This window comes from Oncorhynchus keta, chromosome 9 (genome assembly GCF_023373465.1).
Source record: "Oncorhynchus keta strain PuntledgeMale-10-30-2019 chromosome 9, Oket_V2, whole genome shotgun sequence".
Lineage (NCBI taxonomy): Eukaryota > Metazoa > Chordata > Actinopteri > Salmoniformes > Salmonidae > Oncorhynchus > Oncorhynchus keta.
This window is the reverse complement of record NC_068429.1, coordinates 22,813,017-22,832,657: the sequence shown is the minus strand read 5'-3', so window position 1 is coordinate 22,832,657 and position 19,641 is coordinate 22,813,017. Positions and strand designations below refer to the sequence as shown.

At 43.0% G+C, this 19,641-nt stretch overlaps 1 protein-coding gene across 1 annotated transcript in view; it reads right to left on the bottom strand.

Moving 5' to 3' along the window:
- Positions 1 to 19,641, bottom strand: part of LOC118376650 (disabled homolog 2-interacting protein-like) — a 323,821-nt gene that overhangs the window by 288,028 nt on the left and 16,152 nt on the right. The window lies entirely within an intron of this gene.

Genomic DNA, 19,641 nt, shown 5'->3' with positions numbered 1-19,641 from the left:
AAGATCAGTTTGAAAGGTACTTTGAAATCCAACCTCCTGCACACAAACAAACAAATCTACCGAAGCTGTGACAAAAATACTTAGCTATGCCTTTGAACTAGGAGGCAGGGGGTTGTCACCAGAACTGTGAGAGTTTCACTATCTCGCTGTCTCTCCCCATGAACCTCCCTTCCCATCCCTCCCTCCTTCCCTGATCAATCCTCTCAGGTTTCTGCTCCTGTTCTAGCCCAGGAGGAATTGAGGCATTTGTACACAGAATGCCTCCCCCACCCACCTCATCCACGCCACCCCTTCCCAAGGTCTACCAACAGGGCTACCACCTCATCCCTCTCTCAACATCTCACAACTCCTCACTCTGACCCCACCACAAAGCCTATACCAGATCATCCCTTCACCATTACCCCCTATAATTTAACCGCAGGACTAAGTCCTACCCATTCAGCAGACATACCTGTAAATCCGCTTCCCTAAACCCTTCAAACAAGAATACAACCCTTCTAACATGACTACAACCTCTCCCCCTAAGCTCTTCTGTGATTTACTGAGGGAGAGGGGGAGGTTGGACAAACAGACAGAGAGAAAGAGAGAGAACCCGAAAGACAGTGAAAGAGACTGAGGAGAGGACATTGGTATGTGGGCTATAGAGTTACACAGGGCACAAAGAGAGAGAGGTCGTGAATCCTCGCCTCATATAGGTAACTCTCTCTGACACACCTTTCTCTTTATCTGTCCCTCTATTTAGCCTTCTCCTCTGTCACTAACCCCTCTCTCCCTCCCACCATCTCTATCACTTTGTTTGTTTTTCTGTGCCAGCGCGTGTGTGTGTTTATGTCAAAGTGTGTGTCAAAGCATTTGTCTAACTTAGTGTGTGTGAGTACATGTGTTACTAAGCATGTGTGTGTGACCAAACATGTCTGTCAGCAGACTGAAAGGTGAACAGTATCCTGTAAGTCCTTGAGGCTGCTACATGTGTCCTCAACCTCCACTGAGACCGGACAGAAACCCAAGAGGAAAGGTGGAAGTGAAAGAGAGAAAAGAGGATGGGAGAGAGAAAGAGATGAGAGAAATGGGAGTATGAGAAACAGAAAGGAAGAAATAAACAGAGGTAGTGAGCGGAGATGAGAATAGATAGAGATGAGGAGAGAGAAACAGAGAGAGGAATGGAGAGAGAAAAAGAGGGCTAGATAGAGAGAGGGACTGAAACGAGTGCAGCAGGCAGAGAGGGAGAGATGAAGAGCAACAGTATGGAGGCGGAGACGCCCACCCTGCTCCATAACTTTTCCCTGCAGCTCAAACAACACAAATACACTCACACACACAGGCCATAGGAAATGTACAGTACAGAAGAGGCAGGTAACTTTCCACCCAAAATGCAACAACAGGCAAACATTGGAACAGCTCCACTCCACATGGAACAGGACAGAACTGAATAGCAGGCAACTTCAAATTTGACTGTGTGTGTGAGAGAGAGAATCTGTGTGTGGAACTGTGGATCAGATGGAGCTCTCTTATGCAACTCTCACATAAATGAATGATGATAAATGGATGAATTAACCTGTTTGGGAAAAGGGTTCCAACAGCCAATGAAATTGCAGGGCGCCAAATACAAATCAACAGAAATCTCATGAATCAAATTTCTCAAACATACAAGTATTAGGCTCAATTTTAAAGATAAAATTATCGTTAATCCAGCCACAGTGTCTGATTTCAAAAATGCTTTACAGCGAAAGCTCCACAAACGATTATGTTGGGTTACCCCCAAGTCACAGAAAAACCCAGCCATTTTTCCAGCCAAAGAGAGGACTCACAAAAAGTACAAATACAGCTAAAATTAATCACTAACCTTTGATGATCTTCATCAGATGACACTCATAAGACTTCTTGTTACACAATACATGTATGTTTTGTTCGATAAAGTGCATATTTATATGCAAAAATCTAATTTTACATTGGCGTGTTATGTTCAGTAGTTCCAAAACATGCAGTGATTTTGCAGAGAGCCACTTCAATTTACAGAAATACTCATTGTAAATGTTGATGAAAATACAAGTGTTATGCATAGAATTAGAGATATACTTCTCCTTAATGCAACCGATGTGTCAGATTTTTAAAAAACTTGACGGAAAAAGCATACCATGCAATAATCTGAGTACGGAGCTTAGAGCCCAAACCAGCCAAAATAAATATCTGCCATGTTGCGAAGTCAACATTAGTCAGCAATAGCGTTATAAATATTCACTTACCTTTGATGATCTTCATCAGAATGCACTCCCAGGACTCCCAGTTCCACAGTAAATGTTGGATTTGTTCGATAAAGTTCATAATTTATGTCCATATACCTCCTTTTGTTAGGGCGTTTGGTAAACAAATCGAAACGCGTGTGCAACTTCCAGCAGAAAGGTAGGACGAAAATTCCCAAAAGTTATATTACTGGTTGTAGAAACATATCAACTAAGTATAGAATCAATCTTTGGGATGTTTTTATCATAAATCTTCAATAAAGTCCCAACCGGAGAATTCCATTGTCTGTAGAAAAGCCATGGAATTAGCCTTATCCCAATGAAGTTAATGACTGAATAAGTGAATGAATGAATTAGCCACATTGGTGTCTATCTGGTGTCTATCTGTTTTGCATTGCTGTTCCCTCACCCATTTTCATGCTCAGTTGTATTTGTATGGCAGATCCAGTAAACAACTGTGCTCCGTTTGGCCACGAGAGATGATGGCTATGGCTTTTAGAATGAGAATGAGAATGGATGGAAGCTGAGTTGGACAAAACTGTGGCAAGAGGTATGGCACCCCTGTATGGCAGTGATAACAAATACACTCAACAAACAAACACACATACTGAACTTAAAGTTTAAGAGACAAAGAGATTGATAGCTTTTCGGATCAGAACGTGAACGATTGTATCTCAAGAGAACAGGTATCCCAGTTTAGGAGAGCAGGAGCTAACTTGTGGAAGTGAGGGAATGTGAACAGCTGCCATCTTGGAGACAAAAGCACTTGTGTGAGGCACGTGGGGTCAGCTGACCTGCCTTCCTCTATCCCTCCCTCTGGGACAAGTGCTTTTTCTGGAAGAATTCCAACAGCATTCCGACTTAGAGGGCCCTGAACCAACCTGCCATTCCAGAACCCAATGTATGTTCCACTAATGTTAGCCTGATCCCTGACACACACACACACACACACACACACACACACACACACACACACACACACACACACACACACACACACACACACACACACACACACACACACACACACACACACACACACACACACACACACACACACACACACACACCCGCTTACTGTCACAGATTATTTTTCTGGGCTAAAAGTTGATCTGTTGGTCTCAGTAAATCAGCACTTTTCCGGAGTGTTTACGATGGGATATATACTTTCAGTTGAATCATTCCAAATAGGATCCTTGTCAATCAAATATGGTAACAGAGGGGTACAGTTCAGGATATAGAGTGATTATAAGATACCCATACTTATAAAAATAAGATAATATTTATACTGTTCATATTTGACGATGAATACCACATAGAAATTAAGTTTAAAATATGATAAACAAATATAACAATTTTCTCTCAGAAGCAAACATCAACAAAAAAGTTACATATATTTTTTAAGTGTCTATATTTGGTCCAGCTGATATCATTGTTGGTAGCGATGATGACACACCTAAATCACGGTGTAGGTAGTTCAGCCCCATGGCGAAATCCCAGAAACATTAAAAGCAGGATAAACAAAACAGAGATTCAAATCAGCTTGTCTTGCCTTTCCAACTTTGATTTGATTCCCCCAGGAAATGGCTTAGCAGTCTATGCGTCACGCCCTGATCTGTTTCACCTGTCCTTGTGATTGTCTCCACCCCCTCCAGGTGTCGCCGATTTTCCCCTATGTACTTATCCCTGTGTTTCCAGTCTCTCTTGTATGTTTCCAAGTCAACCAGCGTTTTTCCTGTTCTCCTGCTTTTTGCACTCTCCTTTTTCTAGTCCTCCAGGTTTTGACCCTTCCTGTTTCTGGACTTGGTACCCAGCTGCCTGACCATTTTGCCTTTACCACGAAACTGTCTGCCACTCTGTACCTCCTAGACTCTGATCTGGTTTTGACCTTTTTGCCTGTCCACCACCATTCTCTTGCCTAATAAATATTGTAAGACTCCAACCATCTGCCTCCTGTGTCTGCATCAGATATTCTGCCACTGTGTACTCGCTGTTTAGAGCCAAATAGCAGGAAAGTTTCTTCAGTTTCTTTTTGTTAATTCTTTCCACTGTGTCAAGTAATTATCTTGTTGTTTTTTCATAATTTGGTTGGGTCTAATTGTGTTGCTGTCCTGGGGCTCTGTGGGGTGTGTTTGTGTTTGTGAACAGAGCCCCAGGAGCAGCTTGCTTAGGTGACTCTTCTCCAGGTTCATCTCTCTGTAGGTGATGGCTTTTATGGAAGGTTTGAGAATCGCTTCCTTTTAGAGTGTTGTAGAATTTAACATCTCTTTTCTGGATTTTGATCATTGGCGGGTATCGGACTAATTTTGCTCTGCATGCATTAGTTGGTGTTTTACGTTGTACACGGGATATTTTCACAGAATTCTGCATCTAGAGTTTCAATTTGTTGTTTTTCCCATTTTGTGAATTCTTGGTTGGTGAGTGGACCCCAGACCTCACAACCATAACGGGTAATTGGTTCTATGAATGATTCAATAATTTTTAGCCAGATCCTCATTGGAATGTAGAATGTTATGTTCCTTTTGATGGCGTAGAAGGCCCTTCTTGCCTTGTCTCTCAGATTGTTCACAGCTTTGTGGCAGTTACCTGTGATGCTGATGTCTAGGCAGAGGTATATATCATTTTTTGTGTGCTCTAGGGCAATGGTGTCTAGATGGAATTTGTATTTGTGTTCCTGGAAACTGGACCTTTTTTGGAACACCATTATTTTGGTTTTACTGAGATTTACTGTCAGGGCCCAGGTCTGACAGAATCTGTGCAGAAGTTTTCGGTACTGATGTTGGCCTTCCTTGGTTGGGGACAGAAGCACTAGATCATCAGCAAACAGTAGACATTAAACTTCAGATTCTAGTAGGGTGAGGCCGGGTGCTTCAGACTGTTCTAGTGCCCTCGCCAATTCATTGATATACAGTGGGGAGAACAAGTATTTGATACACTGCCCGATTTTGCAGGTTTTCCTACTTACAAAGCATGTAGAGGTCTGTCATTTTTATCATAGGTACACTTCAACTGTGAGAGACGGAATCTAAAACAAAAATCCAGAAAATCATATTGTATGATTTTTAAGTAATTGATTTGCATTTTATTGCACGACATAAGTATTTGATCACCTACCAACCAGTAAGAATTCCAGCTCTCACAGACCTGTTAGTTTTTCTTTAAAAAGCCCTCCTGTTCTCCACTCATTACCTGTATTAACTGCACCTGTTTGAACTCATTACCTGTATAAAAGACACCTGTCCACACACTTAATCAAACAGACTCCAACCTCTCCACAATGGCCAAGACCAAAGAGCTGTGTAAGGACATCAGAGATATAATTGTAGACCTGCACAAGGCTGGGATGGGCTACAGGACAATAGGCAAGCAGCTTGGTGAGAAGGTAACAACTGTTGGCACAATTATTAGAAAATGGAAGAAGTTCAAGATGACGGTCAATCACCCTCGGTCTAGGGCTCCAAGCAAGATCTCACCTCGTGGGGCATCAATGATCATGAAGAAGGTGAGGAATCATCCCAGAACTACACGGCAGGACCTGGTCAATGACCTGAAGAGAGCTGGGACCACAGCCTCAAAGAAAATCATGAGTAACACACTATGCCGTCATGGATTAAAATCCTGCAGCGCCTACAAGGTCCCCCTGCTCAAGCCAGCGCATGTCCAGGCCCTTCTGAAGTTTGCCAATGACCATCTGGATGATCCAGAGGAGGAATGGGAGAAGGTAATGTGGTCTGATGAGACAAAAATAGAGCTTTTTGGTCTAAACTCCACTCGCTGTGTTTGTAGGAAGAAGAAGAATGAGTACAACCCCAAGAACACCATCCCAACCGTGAAGCATGGAGATGGAACCCTCATTTCTGCAAAGGGGACAGGACGACTGCACCATATTGAGGGGAGGATGGATGGGGCCATATATCGCGAGATCTTGGCCAACAACCTCCTTCCCCCATTGAAGATGGGTCGTGGCTGGGTCATCCAGCATGACAACGACCCAAAACACACAGCCAGGGCAACTAAGGAGTGGCTCCGTAAGAAGCATCTCAAGGTCCTGGAGTGGCCTAGCCAGTCTCCAGACCTGAACCCAATAGAAAATCTTTGGATGGAGCTGAAAGTCCGTATTGCCCAGTGACAGCCCCAAAACCTGAAGGATCTGGAGAAGGTCTGTATGAAGGAGCGGTATTTTGGATATAAAAATAATCTTTATGGAACAAAAGGAACATTTATTGTGTAACTGGGAGTCTCGTGAGTGCAAACATCTGAAGAGCATCAAAGGTAAGCGATTCATTTTATTGCTTTTCTGACTTTCGTGACCAATCTACTTTGCTGCTAGCTGTTGTAATGTTTTTTCCTTACATAAATGCTTGGATAGCTTTCGCCGAAAAGCATTTTTGAAATCTGACACGCCAGGTGGATTAACAACAAGCTAAGCAGTGTTTTGCTATATTGCACTTGTGATTTCATGAAAATGAAATATTTTTAGTAATTTAATTTGAATTTGGCGCTCTGCAATTCACCGGATTTTGACGGAAAAGATCCCGCTAAAGGGATGGGTGCGCCAAGAAGTTAACTTGGGTCACCATTTTGGGTAGCCTTCCACAAGCTTCCCAAAATAAGTTGGGTGAGTTTTGGCCCATTCCTCCTGACAGAGCTGGTGTAACTGAGTCAGGTTTATAGGCCTCCTTGCTTGCACACGCTTTTACAGTTCGGCCCACACATTTTCTATAGGATTGAGGTCAGGGCTTTGTGATGGCCACTCCAATACCATGACTTTGTTGTCCTTAAGCCAGTTTGCCACAACTTTGCTTGCAAGTATACTTGGGGCAGTTGTCCATTTTGAAGACCCATTTGCGACCAAGCTTTAACTTCCTGACTGATGTCTTAAGATGATGCTTCAATATATCCACATCATTTTCCATCCTCATGAACCATCTATTTCGTGAAGTGCACTAGTCCCTACTGCAGCAAAGCACCCCCACAACATGATGCTGCCACCCCCTGTGCTTCATGGTTGGGATGATGTTCTTCAGCTTGCAAGCCTCCCCCTTTTCCCTACAAACATAACGATTGTCAATATGGCCAAACAGTTCAATTTCTGTTAAATCAGACCAGAGGACAAAAAGTATCATCTTTGTCCCCATGTGCAGTTGCAAACCATAGTCTGGCTTTTTTTATGGCGGTTTTAGAGCAGTGGCTTCTTCCTTGCTGAGCTGCCTTTCAGGTTATGTCAACATAGGACATTGTTTTACTGTGGATATAGATACTTTTGTACCTGTTTCCTCCAGCATCTTCACAAGATCATTTGCTTTTGTACTGGGATTGATTTGCACTTTTCGTGCCAAAATACATTAATCTCTAGGAGACAGAATGCGTCTCCTTCCTGAGCCATATGATGGCTGCGTGGTCCCACAATGTTTATACCCGCGTACTATTGTTTGTACAGATGCATGTGGTACCTTCTTTCGTTTGAGAATTGCTCCCAAGGATGAACCAGACTTGTGGAGATCTACAATTTTTTTCTGAGGACTTTTTTTTATTTTCCCATGATGTCAAGCAAAGAGGCACTGAGTTTGAAGGTAGGCCTTGAAATCCACAGGTACACCTCCAATTGACTCAAACGATGTCAAATAGCCTATCAGAAGCTTATAAAGCCATGACATAATGTTCAGGCATTTTCCAAGCTGTTTAAAGGCACAGTTAACTCAGTGTATGTAAACTTTTGACCCACTGGAATTGTGATACAGTGAATTATAAGTGAAATAATCTGTTTGATTGTTGTCTGATTGTTGGAAAAATGACTTGTGCCATTCACAAAGTAGATGTCCTAACCGACTTACCAAAACTATAGTTTGTTAACAAGACATTTATTTTAATTTTTAAACTGTTATTTTTACCCCTTTTTCTCCCCAATTTCGTGGTATCCAATTGTTTTGTCTATTCGCTACAACTCCCGTACGGGCTCGGGAGAGACGAATGTTGAAGGCCCTGCGTCCTCCGATACACAACCCAACCAAGCCACACTGCTTCTTAACACAACGCGCATCCAACCCGGAAGCCAGCCGCACCAATGTGTCGGAGGAAACACCGTGCACCTGGCAACCTTGGTTAGCGCGCACTGAGCCCGGCCCGCCACAGGAGTCGCTGGTGCGCGATGAGACAAGGACATCCCTACCGGCCAAGCCCTCCCTAACCCAGACGACGCTATGCCAATTGTGCATCACTCCACGGACCTCCCGGTCGAGTCCGGAAAAATGAGTTTTAATGACTCCAACCAATGTGTATGTAAACTTCAACTTCAACTGTATGTTGTGTAATTTGTTAGATATTACTTGTTAGATATTACAGCACTGTTGGAGCTTGAAGCACAAGCCTTTCGCTACACCCACAATGACATCTGCTAATCACATGTATGTGACCAATATTTTGATTTGACTGTGAACTCTGAGAGACTCTGGGTTGAAGTCAGTAATAAAGCAATCTACAGTTCTACTGCCAAGGGATGTGCTGTAGGTGTAACTACCATAGGAGTCTCCTCAAAGCCTACGATGGACTATGTACAGACCCAGCGTGCGGAGTTGTGACCCATTTCTGTTGGTTGTTTTGTCATAGTTGTTTCTAGGGGGGCATATTTTGGAGGACATACTGACACCTCCAGGTAGGTGTTTTTACCCATGTGTGCTGAGAAAGTCAGTTTATTGTCTAGTTCTGGCATTTGTCCCTGGGCCTGGAAATGGTTTATCTCCCCCTCTAGGATGGAGAACCTGTCATCGTTAAAGTATGGGGATTCTATTGGGGGTTCTATAGGGCTCCCGCGTGGTGCAGTGGTCTAAAGCACAGTGGTCTGAAGCTTCACTACAGACTCTGGTTTGATTCCAAGCTGTATTACAACAGGCTGTGATTGGAAGTTCCATAGGGCAGCACACCATTGGCCCAGCGTCGTCCGGGTTTGGCCGGCGTAGGCAGTCACGGTAAATAATCATTTGTTCTTAACTGCCTTGCCTAGTTAAATAAATAAAATATAGGTAGCAGACATGAGGACATTCTTCTCTGTTGAGATAATTTCCTTATTCATTTCTAGCCAGATGTAAAATGCTCCTGTTTTGACTAATTCAATAGAGTGGGTTAGGTCTGCTCTATATCAAATTAGCACACCCCCTGAGTCTCTTCCCTGTTTCACACCTGGTAGTTTGGTGGAAAGCAATACCAGCTCTCTGTAACCTAGAGGGTAACCAGTGGGTCTGTCTCCTCTATACCGTGTTTCTTGTTGGAAACTCTCTCTCTCTCAATTAAATTATTTTTCTGTGTCTCCGTCTCTCTGGCAGACAGAGTGGTGTTGAACCATTTGCATGAGATTTACACACGGTCCTGGGAAAAGCACATTCTCTCCATCCATTGGTTCTAACCATGTAACGGGCTCAAGGCTGTGCTTGGCTCTATCTCATACCCTGCAGTCACACCATGTTACACATGGCAACTAACACGAAACACACACACTGTGGACACACACAATATATTTAAACATATGTAAACTAGACAGAATGAGCACATTTCCTAAAACAACAATATTTGCAACCCTTACAAGTGGGTGGGGTTATATCCTGCCTGTTTGGCCCTGTCCGGGGGTATCATCGGATGGGGCCACAGTGTCTCCTGACCCCTCCTGTCTCAGCCTCCAGTATTTATGCTGCAGTAGTTTATGTGTTGGGGGACTAGGGTCCGTTTGTTATATCTGGAGTATTTTTCCTGTCTTATCCTGTGTCCTGTTTTAATTTAAGTATGCTCCCTCCTCTTCCCTCCCTCCCTGGTAGGATAAGGATGCGTCTCTCTCAGCAGGGATCCTGACTGACAAATGGGGTCAAATGGAGTTGTGCTGCGTACTAACACAGATCAGACTCAGGTGCTAACAATACTCACAGCACCAGTACACACCAGCAGCCAGGCTTAATTACACTTACTAATTAACTGATCCTAAATCAGCCTCAAAGCAGCAATACACACCAGCAGCTAGACTTAATTACAGCTTCTATAACTGATCCTAGTTCAGCCTTAATGTGACAATACATTAGAAGCAGACTGAGACCTTCATTTCAGAACTGAACCAGGATCGGCCTTAAAACTATATCATGGATGGTCAGGCATCCACAGCTCTGTCTATGAATTTGAGAGTGATTACATTTTTCCAGCCCCATCCCTCAGTTTTTTACTGAAACAGTGGCGGAAAGAACAGTTTGTTATTTTTTCAACTGCTGGTTGGCTACATAACCACTGATTTGCTCAATTTCTTCCTTTCAACAGACCAGGCTGTTTCCATAATGTAGTAGATTCTGATGACCATGGATGAAAACGAGAGTAGGAGAAAGAGAGACTTTCTCATTTATCTCTTCTCCCTCTCCCTCTTTCTGCCCCGCCTCTCTCTCTCTCTCTCTCTCTCTCTCTCTCTCTCTCTCTCTCTTCCTTCTCCCTCTGCAGTCTCTCCAATAACCTCAATATCCACTCACCAATCAAAATTGAAACCCCATCCTTAGCATCTAAACGCAAAACCAGCACTACTGTGAGTATTGAGATCTCATTGGCTGAACTGACTTCAGACTGTTTGGCTGTTTACCTCTTAGTACTTCTATACTTCCAGAAATAAGATCTAGCTGTGCTGTGCTGCTGTGTGGAGCTAATATACTTACATTCCCATATCACTCCCCTGGGCCACCATCAGATCTGCAGAAATGGAGTTGTGCCCAGATAGAGATTACAATAGTGAGATGTTAATACATCGCAAATGGCACCCTATTCCGTATATAGTGCACTACTTTTGACAATGACTACAGAAACAAGTAGTGCGCTATATAGGGAATAGAGTGCCATTTGGGACGCATCCAACGCATGTGTATTTTAGGCAGGTGTGATATCTATAGGACTGACTGAGACAAAGACAGCAGGCTGCTTCCTCCTCGTCCTCACAGCACACACAGTTAGACAAAAGGAGAGGATGCCTCTGGTGTGGATGTTGGATGGATGCCCACCGGCGGATGCTAATTAGCCATTAGCGTCAGTGCTGATTAGCTGCTGCATAAACACACAAACATGTACGTGTTGTACACACGCACAAACACACACAAACACGACAGCATGCATAAATGGACACACACACACACACACACACACAATCATGAGTCAGGATAGAGGACAGACCAGAAAACCATCTGTTAAGATAGTGTTTGGATGCCATTGAAGCACTGAGCATAACACACACTGTAACACCTTGGTCAATGTAGAGTCTATAAGATGGGCAGGACTGACCAGGGAGAAGAGTACTGTCCATATATAAGAGCGGACAGGGTTTAAGTGAGAGCATCCCCCTCTAGACCCAGTTCCATATCATAAAACCCCCTTATAGCACATGACCAACTACCACACGGCCACTTTATATAAGCCTTCACTGCGACAAAGCATTGTGTGTGTGTGTGTGTGTGTGTGTTTGTGTGTCTCAGACCAGATACACAAAACAGAATATAACTAGCACACTGCAGCAAACAAGATGAAATAAAAGCCAGAAATATAAACATCTCTTTAAAAAGAGAGAAACAACCGAGACAACTCAATGCCCTCCCTCCATCTAGTCAAGCCTCAAGACTGTAGTGTGTCCCACTTGCAAATGGCTGCTTTGACAATTTCAAACTGGAGTAAAAACTAGCTTGTAGCTGGACACCATCCAGTAATTCAGTTAAGTTTAGAGAAAGATGGGACGATGGAGGGAGAGAGTGAGGGAGAGCGAGAGAGAGATATTGAGGAAGTTAAAAGGGAGAAAAAGGAGACAAAATATTAAAAGTAAGGACAATAGGGAGAGAGGGAGAGAGGGAGAGAGGGAGAGGGAGAGAGGGAGAGAGGGAGAGAGGGAGAGAGGGAGAGGGGAGAGAGGGAGAGATATGGAGATTGTTTTTCCCAATATTTCTCTTACTAATAAGTGAGAAGTAGCGGTAGTATGGTGCAGTCCTTCTTTCTTCCAAAGTTTTCCCCCCTCAGGGGTGTGACTGTTCCCCTGGCCCTCACTCTACACCCCTCCTTGTGCCCCCTCCTCCAGTGGAGGAATTCAGCTCTCGTCAACAAGGACCAAAACACTGAGACCTATTTACATGTCAATGAAGGAAGACAACGGATTGTCTTTTTTCACTCTCCCCTTTCCTTTCAACCTCTCTCAATTCAATTTCAATTCAAAAATGTTCAAATTGCCAAAGCAAGTGGAATAGATAATATACAAAAGTGAAATAAACAATAAATATGAACAGTAAACACTACACTCACAGAGGTTCCAAAAGAATAAAGACATTTCAAATGTCATATTATGTCGATATATATTGTTGTAATGACGTGCAAATAGTTAAGGTACAAAAGGGAAAACAAATCAACATAAATATGGGTTGTATTTACAATGGTGTGTGTTCTTTACTGATTGCCCTTTTCTTGTGGCAACAGATCACAAATCTTCCTGCTTTGACAGCACACTGTGGTATTTCACCGATATGGGAGTTTATCAAAATTGGATTTGTTTTCTAATTCTTTGTGGATCTGTGTAATCTGAGGGAAATATGTGTCTAATATGGTCCTACATTTGGCAGGACGTTAGGAAGTGCAGCTCAGTTTCCACCTCATTTTGTGGGCAGTGTGCACATAGTCTGTCTTCTCTTCAGAGCCAGGTCTGCCTACAGCAGCCAAATCAAATCAAATCAAATGTATTTGTCACCTACACATGGTTAGCAGATGTTAATGCGAGTGTAGCGAAATGTTTGTGCTTCTAGTTCCGACAATGCAGTAATAACCAACAAGTAATCTAACATAATTATTATAACATAACAATTCCAAAACTACTACCTTGAACACAAAGGGATTAAGAAGTGTAAAGGGATGAAGAATACAGTGCCTTGCGAAAGTATTCGGCCCCCTTGAACTTTGCGACCTTTTGCCACATTTCAGGCTTCAAACATAAAGATATAAAACTGTATTTTTTTGTGAAGAATCAACAGCAAGTGGGACACAATCATGAAGTGGAACGACATTTATTGGATATTTCAAACTTTTTTAACAAATCAAAAACTGAAAAATTGGGCGTGCAAAATTATTCAGCCCCTTTACTTTCAGTGCAGCAAACTCTCTCCAGAAGTTCAGTGAGGATCTCTGAATGATCCAATGTTAACCTAAATGACTAATGATGATAAATACAATCCACCTGTGTGTAATCAAGTCTCCATATAAATGCACCTGCACTGTGATAGTCTCAGAGGTCCGTTAAAAGCGCAGAGAGCATCATGAAGAACAAGGAACACATCAGGCAGGTCCGAGATACTGTTGTGAAGAAGTTGAAAGCCGGATTTGGATACAAAAAGATTTCCCAAGCTTTAAACATCCCAAGGAGCACTGTGCAAGCGATAATATTGAAATGGAAGGCGTATCAGACCACTGCAAATCTACCAAGACCTGGCCGTCCCTCTAAACTTTCAGCTCCTACAAGGAGAAGACTGATCAGAGATCTAGAGCTGAGGTGGGAGACTCTGTCCATAGGACAACAATCAGTCGTATATTGCACAAATCTGGCCTTTATGGAAGAGTGGCAAGAAGAAAGCCATTTCTTAAAGATATCCATAAAAAGTGTTGTTTAAAGTTTGCCACAAGCAAATCAAATCAAATCAAATCAAATTTATTTATATAGCCCTTCGTACATCAGCTGATATCTCAAAGTGCTGTACAGAAACCCAGCCTAAAACCCCAAACAGCAAACAATGCAGGTGTAAAAGCACGGTGGCTAGGAAAAACTCCCTAGAAAGGCCAAAACCTAGGAAGAAACCTAGAGAGGAACCGGGCTATGTGGGGTGGCCAGTCCTCTTCTGGCTGTGCCGGGTAGAGATTATAACAGAACATGACCAAGATGTTCAAATGTTCATAAATGACCAGCATGGTCGAATAATAATAAGGCAGAACAGTTGAAACTGGAGCAGCAGCAGTCAGGTGGAATGGGGACAGCAAGGAGCCATCATGTCAGGTAGTCCTGGGGCACTGTCCTAGGGCTCAGGTCCTCCGAGAGAGAGAGAAAGAAAGAGAGAATTAGAGAGCATATGTGGGGTGGCCAGTCCTCTTTTGGCTGTGCCGGTGGAGATTATAACAGAACGTGGCCAAGATGTTCAAATGTTCATAAATGACTAGCATGGTTGAATAATAGTAAGGCAGAACAGTTGAAACTGGAGCAGGAGCATGGCCAGGTGGACTGGGGACAGCAAGGAGTCCTCATGTCAGGTAGTCCTGGGACATGGTCCTAGGGCCCAGGCCAGTTGAAACTGGAGCAGCAGCATGGCCAGGTGGACTGGGGACAGCAAGGAGTCATCATGTCAGGTAGTCCTGGGGCATGGTCCTAGGGCTCAGGTCCTCCGAGAGAGAGAAAGAAAGAGAGAAGGAGAGAATTAGAGAACGCACACTTAGATTCACACAGGACACCGAATAGGACAGGAGAAGTACTCCAGATATAACAAACTGACCCTAGCCCCCCGACACAAACTACTGCAGCATAAATACTGGAGGCTGAGAAGCCACCTGGGAGACACACCAAACATGTGGAAGAAGGTGCTCTGGCCAAAATTGAACTTTTTGGCAACAATGCAAAACGTTATGTTTGGCGTAAAAGCAACACAGCTCATCACCATGAATACACCATCCCCACTGTCAAACATGGTGGTGGCAGCATCATGGTTTGGGCCTGCTTTTCTTCAGCAGGGACAGGGAAGATGGTTAAAATTGATGGGAAGATGGATGGAGCCAAATACAGGACCATTCTGGAAGAAAACCTGATGGAGTCTGCAAAAGACCTGAGACTGGGACAGAGATTTGTCTTCCAACAAGACAATGATCCAAAACATAAAGCAAAAACTACAATGGTATGGTTCAAAAATAAACATATCCAGGTGTTAGAATGGCCAAGTCAAAGTCTAGACCTGAATCCAATCGAGAATCTGTGGAAAGAACTGAAAACTGCTGTTCACAAATGCTCTCCATCCAACCTCACTGAGCTCGAGCTGTTTTGCAAGGAGGAATGGGAAAAAATGTCAGTCTCTCGATGTGCAAAACTGATAGAGACATACCCCAAGCGACTTACAGCTGTAATCGCAGCAAAAGGTGGCGCTACAAAGTATTAACTTAAGGGGGCTGAATCATTTTGCACGCCCAATTTTTCAGTTTTTGATTTGTTAAAAAAGTTTGAAATATCCAATAAATGTCGTTCCACTTCATGATTGTGTCCCACTTGTTGTTGATTCTTCACAAAAAAATACAGTTTTATGTCTTTATGTTTGAAGCCTGAAATGTGGCGAAAGGTCACAAAGTTCAAGGGGGCCGAATACTTTCGCAAGGCACTGTATGTACATAAAGATATGAATGAGTGATGGTACAGAACGGCATAGGCAAGATGCAGTAGATGGTATCGAGTACAGTATATACATATGAGATGAGTAATGTAGGGTATGTAAACAAAGTGGCATAGTTTAAAGTGGCTTGTGATACATGTATTACATAAAGATGCAGTAGATGATATAGAGTACAGTATATACATATACATATGAGATGAGTAATGTAGGCTATGTAAACATTATATTAAGTAGCATTGTTTAAAGTGGCTAGTGATATATTTTACATACATTTCCATCAATTCCCATTATTAAAGTGACTGGAGTTGAGTCAGTGTGTTGGCAGCAGCCACTCAATTTTAGTGGAGGCTGTTTAACAGTCTGATGGCCTTGAGATAGAAGCTGTCTCTCGGTCCCTGCTTTGATGCACCTGTACTGACCTTGCCTTCTGGATGATAGCGGGGTGAACAGGCAGTGGCTCGGGTGGTTGTTGTCCTTGATGATCTTTATGGCCTTCCTGTGACATCGGGTGGTGTAGGTGTCCTGGAGGGCAGGTAGTTTGCCCCCGGTGATGCGTTGTGCAGACCTCACTACCCTCTGGAGAGCCTTACGGTTGTGGGCGGATCAGTTGCAGTACCAGGCGGTGATACAGCCCGACAGGATGCTCTCGATTGTGCATCTGTAGAAGTTTGTGAGTGCTTTTGGTGACAAGCTGAATTTCTTCAGCCTCCTGAGGTTGAAGAGTCGCTGCTGCGCCTTCTTCACGATGCTGTCTATGTGGGTGGACCAATTCAGTTAGTTTGTGATGTGTACACAGAGGAACTTAAAACTTACTACCTTCTCCACTACTGTCTCTCTCAATAGCAAGGCAATGCTCGCTGAGTCTGTACCTAGTCAAAGCTTTCTTTAATTTTGGTTCAGTCACAGTGGTCAGGTATTCTGCCACTGTGTACTCTCTGTTTAGGGCAAAAAAGCATTCCAGTTTGCTCTGTTGTTTTGTAAATTATTTCCAGTGTGTCAAGTTATTATCTTTTTGTCTTCTCATGATTTGGTTGGGTCTAATTGTGATGCTGTCCTGCGTCCCAATGGGGTCTGTTTGTGTTTGTGAATATAGCCCCAGTGCCAGATTCCTTAGGGGACTCTTCTCAAGGTTCATCTCTCTGTAGGTGATGGCTTTGTCATGGAATATTTGGGAATCGCTTCCTTTTAGGTTTTTGTAGAATTTAACTTAATTAACTTTAATTTAATTAGTCGTTATCGACCTAATTCTGCTCTGCATGCATTATTTGGTGTTTTACGTTGTGCACAGAGGATATCTTTGCAGGATTCTGCGTGCATAGTCTCAATTTGGTGTTTTTCCTATTTTGTGAATTCTTGGTTGGTGAGTGGACCCCAGACCTCACAACCATAAAGGCCAATTCAAGTATTTTTTAACCAGATCCTAATTGGGATGTCAAATTTTATGTTATTTTTGATGATGTAGATGGCCCTTCTTCGCCTTCTCTCTCAGATCGTTCACAGCTTTGTGGAAGTCACGTGGGGCCGGATGTTAAGGCCGAAGTAGGTATCGTTTTTTGTGTGCTCTAGGTATACGGTGTCTCGATGGAATTTGTATGTGTTTCTGGCAACTGGACCTTTTTTGGGCCTACAGCAGCACCTAGATTTTCTGCACAGATTATGTCAGACCTGGGCCCTGACAGTAAATCTCAGTAAGACAAAAATGATGGTGTATTTGTGTCTTACCGAGATTTATTGTCAGGGCTCAGGTCTGACAGAATCTGTGCAGAATATCTAGGTGCTGCTGTAGGCCCTCGTTGGTTGGGGACAGAAGTGCCAGATCATCAGCAAACAGTAGGCATTTTAACTTCAAATTCTCATAGAGTGAGGCCGGGTGCTGCCTTTTCCAGTGCCCTCGCCAATTTATTGATATATATATATTGAAGAGGGTGAGGTTCAAGCTGCATCCCTGTCTCACCACACCGTCCTGTGGAAAGAAATGTGTGTATTTTTTTGGCCAATTTTAACTGCACACTTGTTGTTTGTGTATATGGATTTTATAATGTTGTATGTTTTCTCCCAATACCACTTTCCATCAATGTGTATAGAAGACCCTCATGCCAAATTTGAGTCAAATGCTTTTTTGAAATCAACAAAGCATGAGAAGACTTTGCCTTTGTTTTGGTTTATTTGTTTGTCAATTAGGGTGTGCAGGGTGAATACGTGGTCTGCCGTACAGTAATTTGGTAAAAAGCCACTTTGACATTTCCGCAGTACATTGTTTTCACTGAGGAAATGTACAATTCTGCTGTTAATGATAATGCAGAGGATTTTCCCAAGGTTGCAGTTGACACTTATTCCACAGTAGTTATTGGGGTCAAATTTGTCTCCACTTTTGTGGATTGGGGTGATCAGTCCCAGGTTTCAGATATTGGGGAAGATGCCAGAGCTGAGGATGATGTTAAAGAGTTTAAAATAATCTCTCGCTCTCTCTTTCTCTCTGGGGAAGAGACAGGAATAGGAGGTTCTGTAGTGGATGAGTTTAGTAAGCATAAACGTTTAATTCTGGTGTTCTTACAGGGAACCCACAGTGTTAGTGGTAATAAGGCAGTGTGGGGCATGGAGAGGAAGGGGCAGTGTTTAATTATTCATGGATCAAATGTAAGTGCAGGATTAGCAGTTCTGTTCTCATTGGACCTTAAAGTAATATCTACCTCAGAAGTGGATAAGGGACGATTGTTGGTCATAGGGGTATACTTTTCTGTTTTTTAATGTCTATGCTCCTAATAGGGGAGCTGACCGGGTGTAGCTATTTAAGAAGCTTAGACAGGACCTACTGGGGGGAATGAACGACGAGAACTGTACAACATATTACACACTAGATAGGATAGATCTACAGTCGGGGGTGGTCTTAAACAATATGTTGCAATAGCATGGACTAATAGATGTGTAGAGGGAGGAAGCATCGATACAAGGGGGAAAGTAGTGGAAGGGAGGATTAGTGCAGCAATGCTGGATAGGATCTATGGCAGTAAGAGAAGCTGTAACAGGGTTATGGACTCCCAGATCTGCCCTTTGTGGCATCTCAGACCATCACATGGTAACAGTTGATTACAGAGCAGGCTGGTTGGAGGAGCTATAGGAGGACGTGCTCATTGTAATGGCTGGAATGGAATCAATGGAATGGTACCAAACACATCAAACATTAAACACATTGTTCTTCTACATCTGCATTGCTTGCTGTTTGCGGTTTTAGGCTGTGTTTCTGTATATGCACTTTGTGACATCTGTAAAAAGGGTTTTATAAATACATTTGGTTTGATTCCATTGATTCCATTCCAGCCATTACAATGAGCCTGTCTTTCTATAGCTCCTCCCACCACCCATTTTTGTTTCACCTTTATTTAACCAGGTAGGCTAGTTTAGAACAAGTTCTCATTTGCAACTGTGACCTGGCCAAGATTAAGCAAAGCAGTTCGACACATAAAACAACACAGAGGTTGAGATACCTACATGTACATACTACCTCAATAAGCCTGACTAACAGGTGTTTGTATATAGCCTTGCTACTCTTTTTTCAAATGTCTTTTTACTGTTGTTTTATTTATTTACTTACCTACACACACACACACCTTTTTTTTCTCGCACCATTGGTTAGAGCCTGTAAGTAAGCATTTCACAGTAAGGTTTACACCTGTTGTATTCGGCGCATATGACAAATAAACATTGATTTGATTTGAGATTATTGGTTGAGGGAGGAAAGCTGAGTTTGAGACAATGGTGGAATGTGGTGAAAACAAATAAGGGTGTTTTGCCAGCAGTACTCTGCCGATGGGACAGCGAGGATAAGGTCTACTTGGCAGAGGTTGGAGAAGGATATTAGAGACATTTCTGCCTTACTGGCAGCAGAACTCAGTGTCAGAGAGGGAGTTAGGGCTAAGCAGACGCAGATGGGTTCTGTTTTACAGGATCAGGTGAAGGGGGCACTTATTAGAGCACGGATTGCCACCCTGACAGACATGCATGCT